The 14,467-nt window shown below is 45.0% G+C and overlaps 1 protein-coding gene across 4 annotated transcripts in view; it reads right to left on the bottom strand.

Moving 5' to 3' along the window:
• LOC105918746 (poly(rC)-binding protein 3) overlaps positions 1 to 14,467 on the bottom strand; it is a 99,839-nt gene that overhangs the window by 57,027 nt on the left and 28,345 nt on the right. For 3 of the 4 annotated variants that reach the window (XM_036151754.1, XM_036151758.1, XM_036151757.1), the window contains exon 2: positions 2,676 to 2,721. The exons of the other annotated variant lie outside the window; for it this stretch is intronic. The gene's annotated coding sequence lies outside the window, so the exon portion shown is untranslated. The remainder of the gene's footprint in view (positions 1 to 2,675; positions 2,722 to 14,467) is intronic. 4 annotated transcript variants of the gene reach the window in all.

Raw genomic sequence — 14,467 nt, 5'->3', positions numbered from 1 at the left:
GATGAAATGTCAGCGACGTGTTCGACACGGCGGCCGGGAAAACAGCAGCTCCGCCGCAGCAAAGGAGAAAAGTCTCATTTACAGCGAATATCTCATCAGGCAGACGTGACGAGCTGCTCTGGCCTCAGAGAAACTAATCCTGCCCAACGCGTCTCCATCCATCCTTCAGCTTCTGCTCAGGCCGAGTGCAGCAGGGATTCCTGCTTTGAGTAACGGGGAATGTGTCAGACTTCCAGAGGAGTTTAATCTGTAAGACGAGCATTCGCTGCCTCTCAGATCAGAAACTGATGTTACATCTGTTAGATCAGCGTTTGCTGATGGTTCCTTTAGTTTAGAGGGTCAGAGATCTGCAGAGAACCAAGCTCAGGCATTAAATATGGAGCCAGCAGGAAAAATGCTTCTGCATCCAGCTGAGTTCTGCACAGCGTGACCCAAATCCATCTGATTTCCACTCCAGCTTCTCCTTCAGATGCAGACGCACAGAAGTTTTCATTGAAGCTTATATTCTGCTCACTAATTGGTTTCTCAGCAGAGAAACATGAGAAGAGAACAAAGCAGAGGCATAAAACAGGAGCAGCGGATTTTAAACAAACGACGGAGAGAAGAGCTTATCGGTTCACGTTGAGCTCCGATAAAAACGATAAAAAGTGTTTTTACAGTCAGACGGCCACGTGAACAGAGAAAGACAGCTGCTGCGTTCTGCTGCTGCGTTCTGCTGCTGCGTTCTGCTGCTGCGTTCTGCTGCTGCGTTCTGCTGCTGCGTTCTGCTGCTGCGTTCTGGTGCTGCGTTCTGCTGCACAAATCAACAGGAACCCAGAAATCAGAGACTTACACCAGCATCTCCAACATGGCCGACGTGATGGATTGTGTCTCATTGCATCAGTAAAAAGACGCTGATCAGCCTCTGTTGGTGGAGCAGCTGCTGAGGCTGAAGGCTGAAACATGCAGTTTGTTGTCTGGAGCGACTTCAGGAAGTCGTTCCCAGATCGGAATCTAAAGGTCGGAGTGGCTGAGCTTTAACTGCTGAGGATGTGGGATGTTTGATGTGTTTATGTTTCAGACGTTCATGATTCAGACGTTCATGTTTCAGACGTTTATGTTTCAGACGTTCGTGTTTCAGACGTTCGTGTTTCAGACGTTCGTGTTTCAGACGTTTATGTTTCAGACGTTTATGTTTCAGACGTTCATGTTTCAGATGTTTATGTTTCAGACGTTCCTAAACTGGATCTGAGCCCAGATTCACAAAGACTCGTCAGGCTAAAATTCGCTCTTAGTGACGACATTTTAGGAAAAATGCTTCCTGAATTCAAATAATAGAAATTCCTGAAAGATTTGTCTTAGATTTTTACTTCAGTGAAATAAAAGTTATTCTCAAAGCATCTCAGGCCTTCAGAGAGCGGCTAAAGTGGAAAATGTTAGTAGAGAGAAGGACTTTTAGTCAGAGTGTCTGAAGCAGGAAGATGGTGGAAAGAGAGAGAGCTGATTGGCTGATCCACCTGAACAGAGAGAGCTGATTGGCTGATCCACCTGAACAGAGAGAACTGATTGGCTGAGCCACCTGAGCAGAGGAGGAAATGAGCTCAGAAACTTCTTTAACAATCAGACATTTATTAATATATAGATAAAATAAACTTTATCATCCCCATATGGGGAAATTAATTAGTTTCAGATTTATCCACCTTTTTCTCTTCATTTTATGTCGGCCGTTTTTTCAAATCAAACCGCTTTAAACAAGCAGGAAAGTGAAGTAAAAGGTTGACCAGAGGACATTAATATGGAACAGATAAAGTAAATGACAGGTGAGTAAAAATAAACGAGCAAATCAATATAATGATCTGGATGAAAACAAGGTGCGTTCAAACAATTTGATGCTGTAGGAAAATTAAGTTTCATCATCATGTCACATTTCTGAATCCAGTTTAATCAGTTCATTTCTGTCCTTTCATCAATAGGAGCTCATTTGTTGTTTTTCCCCATCAACCAATCAGAGCTCTTAGCTTCACACCGACCCACATGGTCAACCCACCTCCTCACTAAGATCATCTCTGCCGTCTCCTCACTCAGAGTTCAGACACAAACCGCTGGATGAAAGCGGTTTGGGTCTACACTAGTTTTCATTACAATAACCATTTTAGTTGATTAAGTCCTCTCCACGTTCTCCCGCTCGCCTCCTGGGCTCAGAGGAACCGGGGACACCGATGAGGAGGAGCGACCTGCAGCCAGATGGCCCCGCAGGTAATTCCATTAACATGAACGTTCCTCCAGCTTGCTCTTTAATTACAACACAGAGTCCACAGAGGTTTAGGTATGAGCGACGCTCCCATCATGTTTATCTTCAGCCACTGGCACACACTTCATGTCAGAGTAGATTTCCTGAATGGAAATAAATAAACGATGGAGCTTTAAGGAAAAAAGCTGAAAACGGGATCAACAGATGGACGATGAGGGAGCTATAATTAAAGATTTATTCCTGATGAAGAATCGAGCTTCTCATGAAATCAAAGCCAGAAAAAGCAGAGGAGCTGAAACGCGGCCCTGATCAGGATGGATTTAGATTCTTCATAATGAAAAGTGTCGTTCATCATAACATCACTAACTTAGATTGAAGACGAGGAACGTCCACAGGAACGTCAGCGGTTCTAGTAGAACCTGGTGTGGAGGAGCTGCTTACTCACCAGGCTGACTGCTCAGGTGTGAAGGCGTGGCAGCATCCCTGGAGTCCTGCAGGTGAGAAAGCATCACTGATGAGCACCACATCCATTCCCATTAAAACCTTTTTATCCTCCATTTTACAACAAGGTCACATTAAAGTAAGGCTGGACCGTACAGAAGAAAAGTATGTTGATAAAACAGAAATCATACTGATCGATATCCATAATTTTCATTAAATTCAAAACATTTATTTTAAGTGCAGCCCTGGACGTTTTATACTGTAGCTTAATTATTTATTTTCAGATAGAGAGACATACAAAACACTGAATTCAAACTCTTTTCTCCAACTTTTTACCAAAATTGCAAGTTTTAAAAAAAGAAAAAGGAACGCGTGCTCTCTGGACCCTTTAAAAGGGGCGGAGCTTGGTTCATGGGTCAGTTTGTGATTGGTTGGGAGGATGTAATGATGTAATATTAACCTACATGGCTATAATGCATGAGGAAGGAAAACCTTTATTCTATTGAACTTTTTATTGACCCTTTTTTTCTCTATCATCTATATACGTCTATCATTGACATATATTGTTACTGAATTATTGCCCAGCCCTACATTAAAACCCAAGTTTTAATGTAACAAAGTGTGAAAAGATCTCCACGCTGAATAAAGCCGTGTGGTCAGACCGGTCCAGGAAAGGAGTTTGGGTGGAACGGTTAAGGAACGTAGCGGGATGATCTCTGGGTTCCCTCCCTCTTCACTCCACTGGTTCCCAGTTCAGCCGGAGAACGTCAGAGATATTTGCAGACGGCGGCAGACAGGAACCACGTGTCTGCTGGGCTTCAGCTGAGGCTGGAGGGCGCTCAGCTGTTTGCCACAGGGACAGCTGGAGGAGGCTGAAGGACGGCGGGGGGGGCGGGGGGGGGGGGGGGGGGGGGGGGGGGGGGGGGGGGTCCGGCAGAGCGAAGGAATGCGTGGAGCCTCCGGATCGGCAGCTATGCTCCTGATCCGCCGCTGCGTTCCTCTCTGGGGTTCATGATGTAGCCGAGGACATGATCTCTGACCTTCTCCAGATGTCAAGCCTTCTGTGCGTTTGTTGTGTTTGCAGCTGAGCGAGAAAATCTGCTCATTTTACTGGGTTAGTTCAGCACTACGGTGTCATTTAGGTTTAGGTTGGGTATAAACTAGTAAAGGTTAGAGTCCGCCATAGAAAGACTAGAAGATGAATGGAAGTCTGTGGAAGTCACGGTCCTCAGTAAGTACCCTAAACCAGCATGGGTGTGTGCTGGGAGCTATAATGAGGTCTGAGGGAAACCCGAGGCCTGCTGTCTGGTTCTGACCTGCAGCACAGAACCGCGGTCCGGACCGGCCCACACACGGCTTTAGTCTGGTCCAACAGAACTTTTCCTACACAACCTGTAGCAGAAGAACCACGAGAATGTGCTGGAACCCAGCCGGCATGAATGAAACCACGCATTAGAAACATTGAACCATTAATTATGGTTAAAAACTAAAGTAGGAAATAGATTCTGGGTTATTTTGAGTTGCTGAGTTTCACCGAGAGAAAAGCTCTTTGGTTTGACAGCGAGGAGAACTTCATCCTCCAGAGGAAGTTCTCATCAGGATGAAGCATCTTGACCAGGAACCTCAGATGTTCTACAGGAAGCACCATTAACCTTTAACCCCCACTGTTATTAGCCCGTCATACAATCACCTTAATGTTACGGCCTTCTGCACAATATCATCTCTGAATATCTAAATGCACATTTCTGTTTATTAGCCTCAATCATCTTTGTTCAATAAGAACCTTATTACCTCATTATCTTCATCTGTGACTCTCTTCATTGCATGTTTGTTTGTCTTTTTTTTGTTGCCTTCATTGTGTAAGTGTAATATGAACCGGAGTGGGCAAAGAGGAATTTATCCGCGGTGACAAATTAAATATTAAGAGCTTTTAGGACAAGATCATACAAAGCATTTAGAAAATTAAAAATCAGTTTTCCTTTAACTCTTCAGCGAACTAAAAGAAGCTCTTTGAAGCTGAAACAGCAGATAACAACATGCTCGGTTATAGAAACATCAATTTAACCAACAAATACATAAAACACTAATATGTGTTGAGCAGAGCATGTTTGGTACAGAAATGCAAAAACAAGAAGCGGAGCTCGGTTCTGCAGATTCTGCAGCAGAAAACATCTGAGCAGACGGAGCCTTTCTGTTGTTGACATGAAGAACTGACTCAGAGAACCTGTTGGACAGATGAACCGTCCTCAGCAGGACGGCGTGGGCGCAGCTCCATCTGAGCCGGTCCACAGCAAACACCGTTCTACGGCTAAAAACCCAAATTAACCAGCAACAAGCAGTAAGTCCAGCTCTCACCAGCTCCTCCTCCCTCTGGAGGCAGGTGGAACCAGCACAGCTTCCAGGAACGTCTGCCGTCAGACCGGTTCCAGTCAGCAGCCGTGATTCAGGACCGGGGCTGATCCATCAGAACGGGTCAGAACCAGAGCGCAGCTGACAGGATGTGACACGTTTAAAGGCACAGATCCAGATCAAGACGATAACCTTTGTTTCCCTTTTAGTTTTACATTAAAAACCTCGTTGCTCCACGTTTGAATCAAATGTTTCCTTTGCTCATCATGCAGTGAAGTCCAGCTCAGCTAAGATCAGATTAATCATCTTATTTTTATCTTCTGAACCAACTAAATGCTTTTTGTTTCATTTTACCTTCATTGTCACAGTTCAGCCTCACTGAGAGACGAGGCTCCTCTTTTACAGTCAGTGGATTTTATGCAGTGGGTTTCACGCAATCACAGGAAAATACAACTAAAAAGGATAGAAAGAGAGCATCGATAAAAGAACTGCTGACATCTTTATTTTTCTTAATTCTGGGTCAACGGTGCTGAAGGTGGAGCTGCAGCCAGTGAACAGAACCTGAACGTCACCAAACGATTTCTGAATACGAGTCAGGGCTGCAAGATGATGGGGAAACGGGCAATAAGTGATGATTTCATCCAACTCAGAGCCAGAACCAGAACCAGAACCCAGTGAGTAAACAATGCTGCTGCTGGAGGAGAAGAAAGGTCAGTATTTACGACTCAACAACACGGTTTTGTTGAAAAAGTTTAATCTGATTACGTCACTGCTTCAGAACCGACCAGAACTTTTCCAGGACATTTTCAGAACTTTTCCAGGATATTTTCAGAACTTTTCCAGGACATTTTCAGAACTTTTCCAGGATATTTTCAGAACTTTTCCAGGACATTTTCAGAACTTTTCCAGGATATTTTCAGGACTTTTCTGCTGCATTAAAATCAAACTGTATTAAACACGTGGCTGGCTCAGAGACTGATAATTAGCCACATTTATTACAAACGTTTGGCATTTCCAGGCAGCTGGTTGTGTTATTAATGTTCCCGCAGTGATATGATGATAAATGTGCGATAAGCCCTGAAGGAAGAGTGAACCCACGATCACGCCATGATGATGTCTGCTTAGACTCTGGGTTCTCTAAGCTCTCTGGTTCTGGTGAGGCGGGCCTGATCACAAAGTTTCTGTTTCAGGTGAATTCCTCCGTCGCTTCGGTCTTAATGCGCCTGATTGACTTAATGGCTGGGATGTTCATCGGTGTCGGACCGGCGGCGTTTAATGATCCGACTCTCTGACAGCAGTTCATTATTCTGAGTGGCGTCTCACCTGCTGTCACAACAACATCTCCCAATTATCCGCTGCGTGTCTGCCATGCTAATAACGCATCATTGTGGCTTTCTGCTCGTTTCTCATTAAACCTAATGACGTTATTGAGGGGCTGGCGGGGGGGAGCGGCAGATTGCTTTTGCTCAGAACAATAACTCCCTCTCCTCTCCACCAGCGTTCCTGAAACGTTCATCCTTCCTGTTATCACACAGAAGCTGTTTGATCAAACTTTTCCTCAGACCTTTTCTCTGCTTTCTGCTCCTGGCTTCAGAGGATCGGCTGCAGCAGAGACGACAGCTGGGACTCGCATCAGGAAATCACAACGCAGCAAGGGAAGTCATTTCAGAAACATTACATCTCATTTCTAATCTCTTTTGTGACACAACGACTCTGAATGCTGTGGAAGATGTTAGTGATTGTGACTGATGAGCGCGGCTTCCTGCTGCTTGATTCTCTGAATGAAGGCGGAACCGAAGCTAGCAGGACGGGAAACTAACCCACAACCAACTAACTAGTTAACAGAGAGCACGAAGGAGGGGAACTGAGCAAACTGGAAGGACTGGGCGACATGAACGTTACTCTGAAGACGCTGCAGTTTATTAAAGCTACGGGGCTTTGAAGCCACCAGGAGGGATCCGTTGCTTCTGGAGCAGCAGGACCGGACGGCTGAAGGCCGGATGTTCAGCAGAGTCCAGATTTCCAGAGTGTCAAAGTAACGGCAGCACGACTGACCCGACTCAGCGGCTCTAAAAGCTTCAAGTCTGAAACAGCTTCTCTGTTTGCAGATGATGTGGTTCTCTGGCAGCTTCCAGCCAAGACGTTGGTGAAGGTTCTCAGTCATCAAGTCAGGATTAATCCAACAAAGGTTGAATAATAAAACAACTGGACTTCTGTTCTGAAGCTGAAGATGTTCCTCTTCCCATCCAGGAAGCTTTCTGAGTTCAAAATGTCTGGATTTATAGACCTGCAGGCCTCCTTACATTCACCTGTAGATTCACCTGGAACTGATCGCTCCAACCATGGAGAGTCGTTAGGCTCCTCGTTAGGCTCCTCGTCAGGCTCCTCGTCAGGCTCCTCGTTAGGCTCCTCGTCAGGCTCCTCGTTAGGCTCCTCGTTAGGCTGGCTACCAGGAGGAACGTTGTTCTCACATCATGGAGGTGAGAACTTGGGGAAACTTGGCAGGAATCAAACCTTCAGCTGTATTATAAGTTTCTGAAGGTTGAAACCTGATCCCTCCTCCTCTGGTTAAAGTCGTTTATCTCGCTTTACATAAATGGCTTCCTCTCTCAAACCATCTGTCTTCTCTGTGCACAGTGTGAACATTTTGGTCCTCAAAGAGTGTCCTTTGTCCTTGAGGTGCAGGCTGATGGTCTTGGCTGGAACCAACTTGTTCTGAGCGTATGGTTGTTGTGAAGGAGCTGAGCTGAAGTTCTGTGTTTTCTGCTTCATCTGCGCTCAGAAGATGTGGATCTTAGGTTTAAGGAAGGTTGCATCTGCAGCCAGGTTTCCCTAACTTATCGACAGAGTTTAGATATTTAAAAAGAGGAGGACCTCCTCCCAACCCTCCCTGGCCATGTCTCAGATTTATTTATTCCCACCAGACTGGAAATGTTTTGCTCCAACACATCCCGGCTTCTCGTTCCTCTTTTCTTGCCTATTTTTGGAAGCACATGACATCCTGAATTCAGTCTACATGAAGATAAATCAGCTCACTAACACGTCACAGCAGCTCTGTCTACCACGCTCGTCTCCTTTTGATCTCAGAAGAAATCCTGTTTTTCTGGTGGGATAAAATAAAGCTCGGTTTAGCTTCAGTCTGATGTTTGAAGCTTCATTCCCTCCATGCTGTGCGCCAGTTATCACCAACGTTTAGTTAACGGGGCAGGATGCGTTCAGCGGCTGCTGCTTCTAATCCTAACTTTAAGGCTTTGGTGTCCAAAATGGCCAAGTTCAAAATAATTAACCCGACAAAAAATGTGATCATTTTAAAACAGTTGCTCAGTAAATAAAAAAAATGAAAAGAAGCGTTCAGAGTTTTGTGGAACTTTGTGTCGATGTGATTGTTGATCCAAACCAGAAAGGAAACGTCTCAAACGTCAGACTGACTAAAAGAAAAGCAGAAAATGTCTCCAGGTCAAGTAAAAGTCCTGGATGTTTGTGGTCCTACTTCATGTGAGACTCAAGTGAATAAAAAGTGTTTAATAAGATTTGTGTTTTCATTTTCAAATGTTTTTACGTTATTAGGGCAAATGTCACCAGGTAATAGTTGAACTGCAGTTGGGGGCCACACAGAACTACACAGGGGCCTCAAACGGCCCCCGCGCCACCGCCTGGAAACCTTTTTTTCTGACAGACTCAAAGTCTCTTAAGGACCTTGATGCCCCTTATTTTTATAAAATAGTTTCTCCATGTTTTAGGAGCTCAGTGTCTGAATAAAGTTCTGATGTGAATGATGTGACCTATAACCTGAGCTGAGCTCCACTCCTCCATCTGGGGTCGCTCCATTGGAGATGTGTTTCAGAGGGAGGGGCTTATCAGGAATGCTTGCATATGATTGGATAAACCACTTTACTGATGAGCTAATTCTTTTTTCTTTTTTTTTTTTCTTTTTTTTCCCCCAGTGATTCAACCAATCACATCTAAACTGAAACCAGGTTTCTACTAACAAAAGCCTTCAAAGCCGTTCTCTGTTCTGTTAAAGGATCAAAGTTATTCTAATATTATTATATAATATTATAATAATATTATTCTAATATTATATAATAATATTAGAATAATATTATATAATAATATTATTCTAATATTATTATATAATATTAGAATAATATTATATAATAATATTATTCTAATATTATTATATAATATTCGGTAGACTGATGCTGATGAAACAGCATCGATGTCACCTCCTGCTCCCTCGCTGTGAGACGCCATTGTTGTCTGAATCCAGTCGCCTCTCTGATAGGTCACATCTAAACCCCGCCCAGCGATCCTGATTGGCGAGTCCAGATGTGTTGGCGGCATGTGGAGCTCTGAGGAACCGCATCCATCTGGTGAGAGTCAGGTTAGATGATCTAAGGAACATCTCTAAAACCATTTCTGCTGCTGGTTGGAAAATCCAGGAAGTGTTTTCAGAAAAGTTGTTTTGAAACAATGAAAAATCCACAAAATGAGCGACAGACGATGAATCCGTCTCTTCTTATCCAAGGTCAGTGCAGTAAGGTAACTCTAGCATAAATAACTCTCTACGGCTCCTTTTGGGGACCTCAGACATCATGACATCACTGCTCCAGGGACTAGGAGGTTTCCTGTGGTCTCCTCTCCTGGAAAACCTCCAAGGGTCCAGGAGAGATCCTCATCAGATGAGATGGTCTCTGGGTAATGGAGCTCCTCCTCCCATCTCTGAATGATTGCTGCTGTGCCAAGAGGCCGAGGAGCAGATCGTTGGACCACATCTGGACGTTTCTCACAGCCAGAGAGGAAACTGGAACAAAGTGTTCCACCGGGTCAGAACCAGAGCTACAGGAGCATCGACCTGAAATATGACGTAAACCGGTAAACATCTGTTGTTTTGGTGCCGGAGAACCCGACTCCACCGTTTCTGCTGTGCAGCAGAGTGATGGGAAGGAGGATCTGGGCTCGCGCTCCCCTGCGGCACGGATTAAGATTTAGGAATCTGGAGGGGAGCTGCAGACGCGTGAAGAGGCACACCGGCAGAGAAAGTGACGTTTCTCAGCTTATAACTCAGACTGCAGGAAGGTGTTGGTGACAGCGTCATAGCTGGGTGCAGAGATACGGCTAAACGAGCGCTAAGCCGGTCCTCCAGTCAGGCTGCCGCCCTGAAGACGTCCAGCGTTACCCCAGGAGACCAAAGCATGCGGAGAACGTCGTCTTCAGAGCGCGGGGCGGAGATCTGAGACGGGTTCCTGTTAATCCCACTTCCCCTCAGTCACAGAAACACCCGCGTGTCTCTGAGGCAGGAAACTATCAGAGCAGGTCATTGCTTTCCATCTGGGTCCCGTGCTTTAAATTTCTCTACCAACACACAATGACCTAATCACGTCAAACACTAAAAAAATAAAGAAAAGAGTTTCTTTAAATGTCACAAAGCATCTAAAAATGTTTTCTATAAATGTTTAACTTGTTTCCTGAAGACTTCCAGTCCTCAGATGTTCAGGGGGAAGTTTTAGACGTTAATGGTGAGACGCTCAGGTCCAAGTCATCAGTTTAATTAAGTCACGACTCTGTTCTGATTAAACTCGTTTAGATCTAAGGTCATCGAACCTGTGAGCTGAGTCTGACTCGATTCAAGTCATCAAGTCAAAGTCCAGACGACGGCTCATCATCGTCAATCACCACAAAGATATAAACCACATTCAGTTTGCTTCATTCTTTAATTATTCTGAACAGCTAAATATAAATATAAATATAAATATAAATATAAATACAGGGGCGTTACTCAGGTTTTATCTCACGTTCAGAACAGAAAACACTCGGGTGAACGGCAGAGGGACTCAGCTTCCAGCTCTCGGTAAATGGGAGATAAAATCAGCTCGTTATGGGAAATAAAGACAGAAAACTGGTTCTGAAGGGTCAACCCAACACATTCAGTACATATCTCTCTGTAATGGTTAGGGTCTGGTACCGCTGAGGTCCAACAGAACAGAAAGCATGAAGGTGAAAATCAGAACCACAGAACCGACCCAGCTGTGGTCTGAGGAGGCAGCAGAGTGAGTTCTGGCTGCTGGCAGCGATAACAGAGAACCACAGAGACGTCTCCATCAGTGGGAACTAAACGGATCAGCAGCTACAGGCCAGCCCGGACCGGGTCGGCCAGAACCCAGAACCCAGTTAGGTTCTGTGTGTTCAGATATTCGTTCTCCGTGTTCCTCTGGCGCTGTGAGCAAGCTCTGCACCGGTGGTTCTGAAGCTCCTCTGCAGCAGAAGCTGTCAGTTCTTGGTGATCCAGGTGATGGTTCCTGCAGCTATGATGTTCTCAGACATCTGTCCCTCTTTCTGAGCCTGAAGGTGATTTTATTAACGTAAAGAGAGATTTTAATCTAATAAAGCTGCTGAACTGAGAGTAAAGAGCCTTTCACTGTAAAACGCTTAGAGAAACAATCCTTTAAAGACAAACCTCTGCATCTATAAGGCAGAGGTGAGGATAAAGTATTTTCCTTTAAGGGTTAAAGGTTGAGCTGGGGATGGGAATAAGGAGCCAGATGTTAAACACGAGCCATGATGGAGCTCTGACCCTCAGAGTCGGGCTGAAGGACGGCTCTGCTGTCCTCTCCTGCTCCTCCATCGAGCTGAAGTGTTAAATTACTCCCATCAGCACAACATCCTCCTGACAATTCCCATCATGCAGCTCAGCACTCTCCTCTGAAATCAGTTTTTCTAACCTTCGCCCCTCTCACTGTGTAATCTGACCCTGACGAGCTCCTCTCCATGTCGCTAATGACCCCCCCCCCCCCACCGGCTCATATGACGCCTCTACCCTTCTGTCTCCAAACGTTAATGACCCCCAGCGTCAGAGACCCCCTCCAGGAGTGAGAGACACAGACGAGCCCAACGAGACACTGAGATGGACGGGGGGGGGGGGAATCGATAGCTTTTAGCAGCAGGTCACTCTCAGTTCACCAACATCCATCCCACCCAGAGGACAAACGCAGCAGATCCTCGTTTTAATGTTCACACAGAGACGCGCCGACATTCAGGGGGAATCAGTGCGACGCTTAAAGCTCGTTAATAACTCCAATTAACTGCAGTCATACAGGGCAGGTTAGAAAGCAGCTATAGACATCAAACCCTTCAGGTGAGAAACGCTCCACATTTTATCTTTACTCCATGTCTGCAGCCCAGAAAGAGGCTCTAAATGTTTGTTCAGCTTGTTGCAGCGTTTCTGCCTACATGACGAGGAGAGAGAGTTTCTGCTTCATGTGGGGATGTGTGGAGCATTCCTGAGCAGTCAGCAGCAGACAGCAGTGAAAACTAGCCGTTAAATTACAGAATTGGCCCGTCTTAGAAAGATTTGAGAAGCTGATCGCAGTCAGAGAGACCTGAGAATAATCTGGGTTTTAGATTATTCACTGAAACGTATTTTGGATTTAAAAAACAAGAACTAGGTGCACAAGTTTCAATTTATTATGGACCTTTCCTACTAATAAAGGTGATTTAATGTGTCCTGTTTCCTGATGCAGGCCACAGAGCTGAGGTCAGAGGGAGGCAAGGGAAGCCCAAGCAACTGTCCCACTCAGATTATTATTATTATTATTTATTATTAAATGGACTGAACTTATTTAGCGCTTTTCCAGTCATGCTGACCACTCAGATTATTATTATTATTATTATTATTATTATTATTATTATTATTATTATTATTATTATTATTATTATTATTATTATTATTATATGGACTGAATTATTCACGCTGACTACTCAAAGTGCTGCACACTAGAGCCACATTCACCCAATCGTTCTCACTAACGCACACATTCATACACCAAGGTGCAGCTCTGTAGGCGACCTGGGGTTAAGTGCCTTGCCCAGGGGCGCATCAACATGTGGCAAGGAGAAGCTGAAAGACTTGGAGCTCATCGTTAAATAAAAATCAGCAGATAAAAACTGTGGAAGTGGGAAAAATTATAAAAAAGGCGATAAATCCTTTGTGACCTTCTTTAAAGCTCTTTGCTGCTTCTCTCCTGCCAGAAACAAACTTTATGGTGTATTATAACTAATTTTTAATGCACGCAGTGACATCACTACTTTGTATAATTATGACCGTGTGGTTTAGAGGTTATCCAAAACAATTTCAAACTTTTGCACCTGACTGTCATTATATATAAGCCATCATGTTTACTTTCTTCTATCCAATTAAAAGGTACAAATGAATGATATGATGAGTGGGGGGGGGGGGGGGGGGGGGGACCTCTGATCAGGACTGCAGAAAAAAGACAGAATCTGCTGGAGAAGGTTGGAGTTAGAGTTGTTTTAGACGGGATATTTAGTTTCTGCTCTCATTCCTGTTCTCCTTCCTCTGAATGCAGGGAAGACACTGACTGCTCATAGATACTGAAGGAACCATAAAACACAGCCAAGTTGCTTTTAGCATCATGAATTTCACTATAACCTAATATCTGTTCCAAAGCGAGAAAAACACCTCGACTGCATCCTTCAAATTTCACGGAGAGCTGGACGTGGAGACGGCGCCATCATAACGCTTCAGGGGACATGCCTGGTCCTGTGTGCGCCTGCCGCTACAGAAACGCTTTCCTCTCTGTGTGAAATCAGTCTTCCTGCTGAGTCTCACTCTTCAAACAGAAACATCACACCAGCAGCACAGGGTGAGAGGAGGTCAGCAGACAATTTCTGCCCCTTCCCTTTAAAACTTCCACATCGCTGACAAACATCATATTCAGAGACGCTCCTTGTTTTCAGCATCCTCCTCCCACACGGACACAAAGACGCGCTGTCCTTCAGACAAAGCAGCCCACGCCGCTCTGATGGCCGCTGGGTGGAAGGTCACCGACGCTCGGCCGCGTGCCGGTGGGAGGCGGCGGCGGCCTTTTTACAGAACCCGACCCAACGCTTGGTTCATTACAATAAAACCTTTGACTGCTGTCATGTGCTGGTGTGGTGAGACGCCTCCTCTCCTCCGTTTCTCACGCTGAGCAGTTCTAGCTGACCTGGACCGACCCGAACCTGACGGTGTAACGGTTCTGAAGGTAAAGCACAGATTTACCTGCTCTCTCTGCTACACCCACACCTTGTTCCCTGTTATAAACGAGACGCTCGGCTGATTGGACAGACGTGGAGAGGCTCCGCCCATTTCTGCTGTCAGGTGATAAACTTTTTAAATGTTAGGAGGCTGGAGCCGTAACTGTGGAGAGCAGCTAAGCGCAGGCTAGCTAACCAAGCCCACAGCCGCGCTAATTAGCCAGAAGCTATCAGGTTGGTAGTTTATTGTGTTCATTTATCACCAGCAGAGGAGGAAATAACGAAAAGTAATAAAAAAGACGTATTCTCCACAAAAGCGTTACTTAAAATAATCTAAAATAAGCAGCTGTGAGTCTTCCATCAATTTGAACATCTAATAAACACAACCCTTTAAAACAAGCTACTGGTTCA

The sequence above is a fragment of the Fundulus heteroclitus genome, chromosome 20 (genome assembly GCF_011125445.2).
Source record: "Fundulus heteroclitus isolate FHET01 chromosome 20, MU-UCD_Fhet_4.1, whole genome shotgun sequence".
Lineage (NCBI taxonomy): Eukaryota > Metazoa > Chordata > Actinopteri > Cyprinodontiformes > Fundulidae > Fundulus > Fundulus heteroclitus.
Note: the sequence above shows the minus strand (reverse complement) of the source record. Positions and strands in the feature narration are given on the sequence as shown.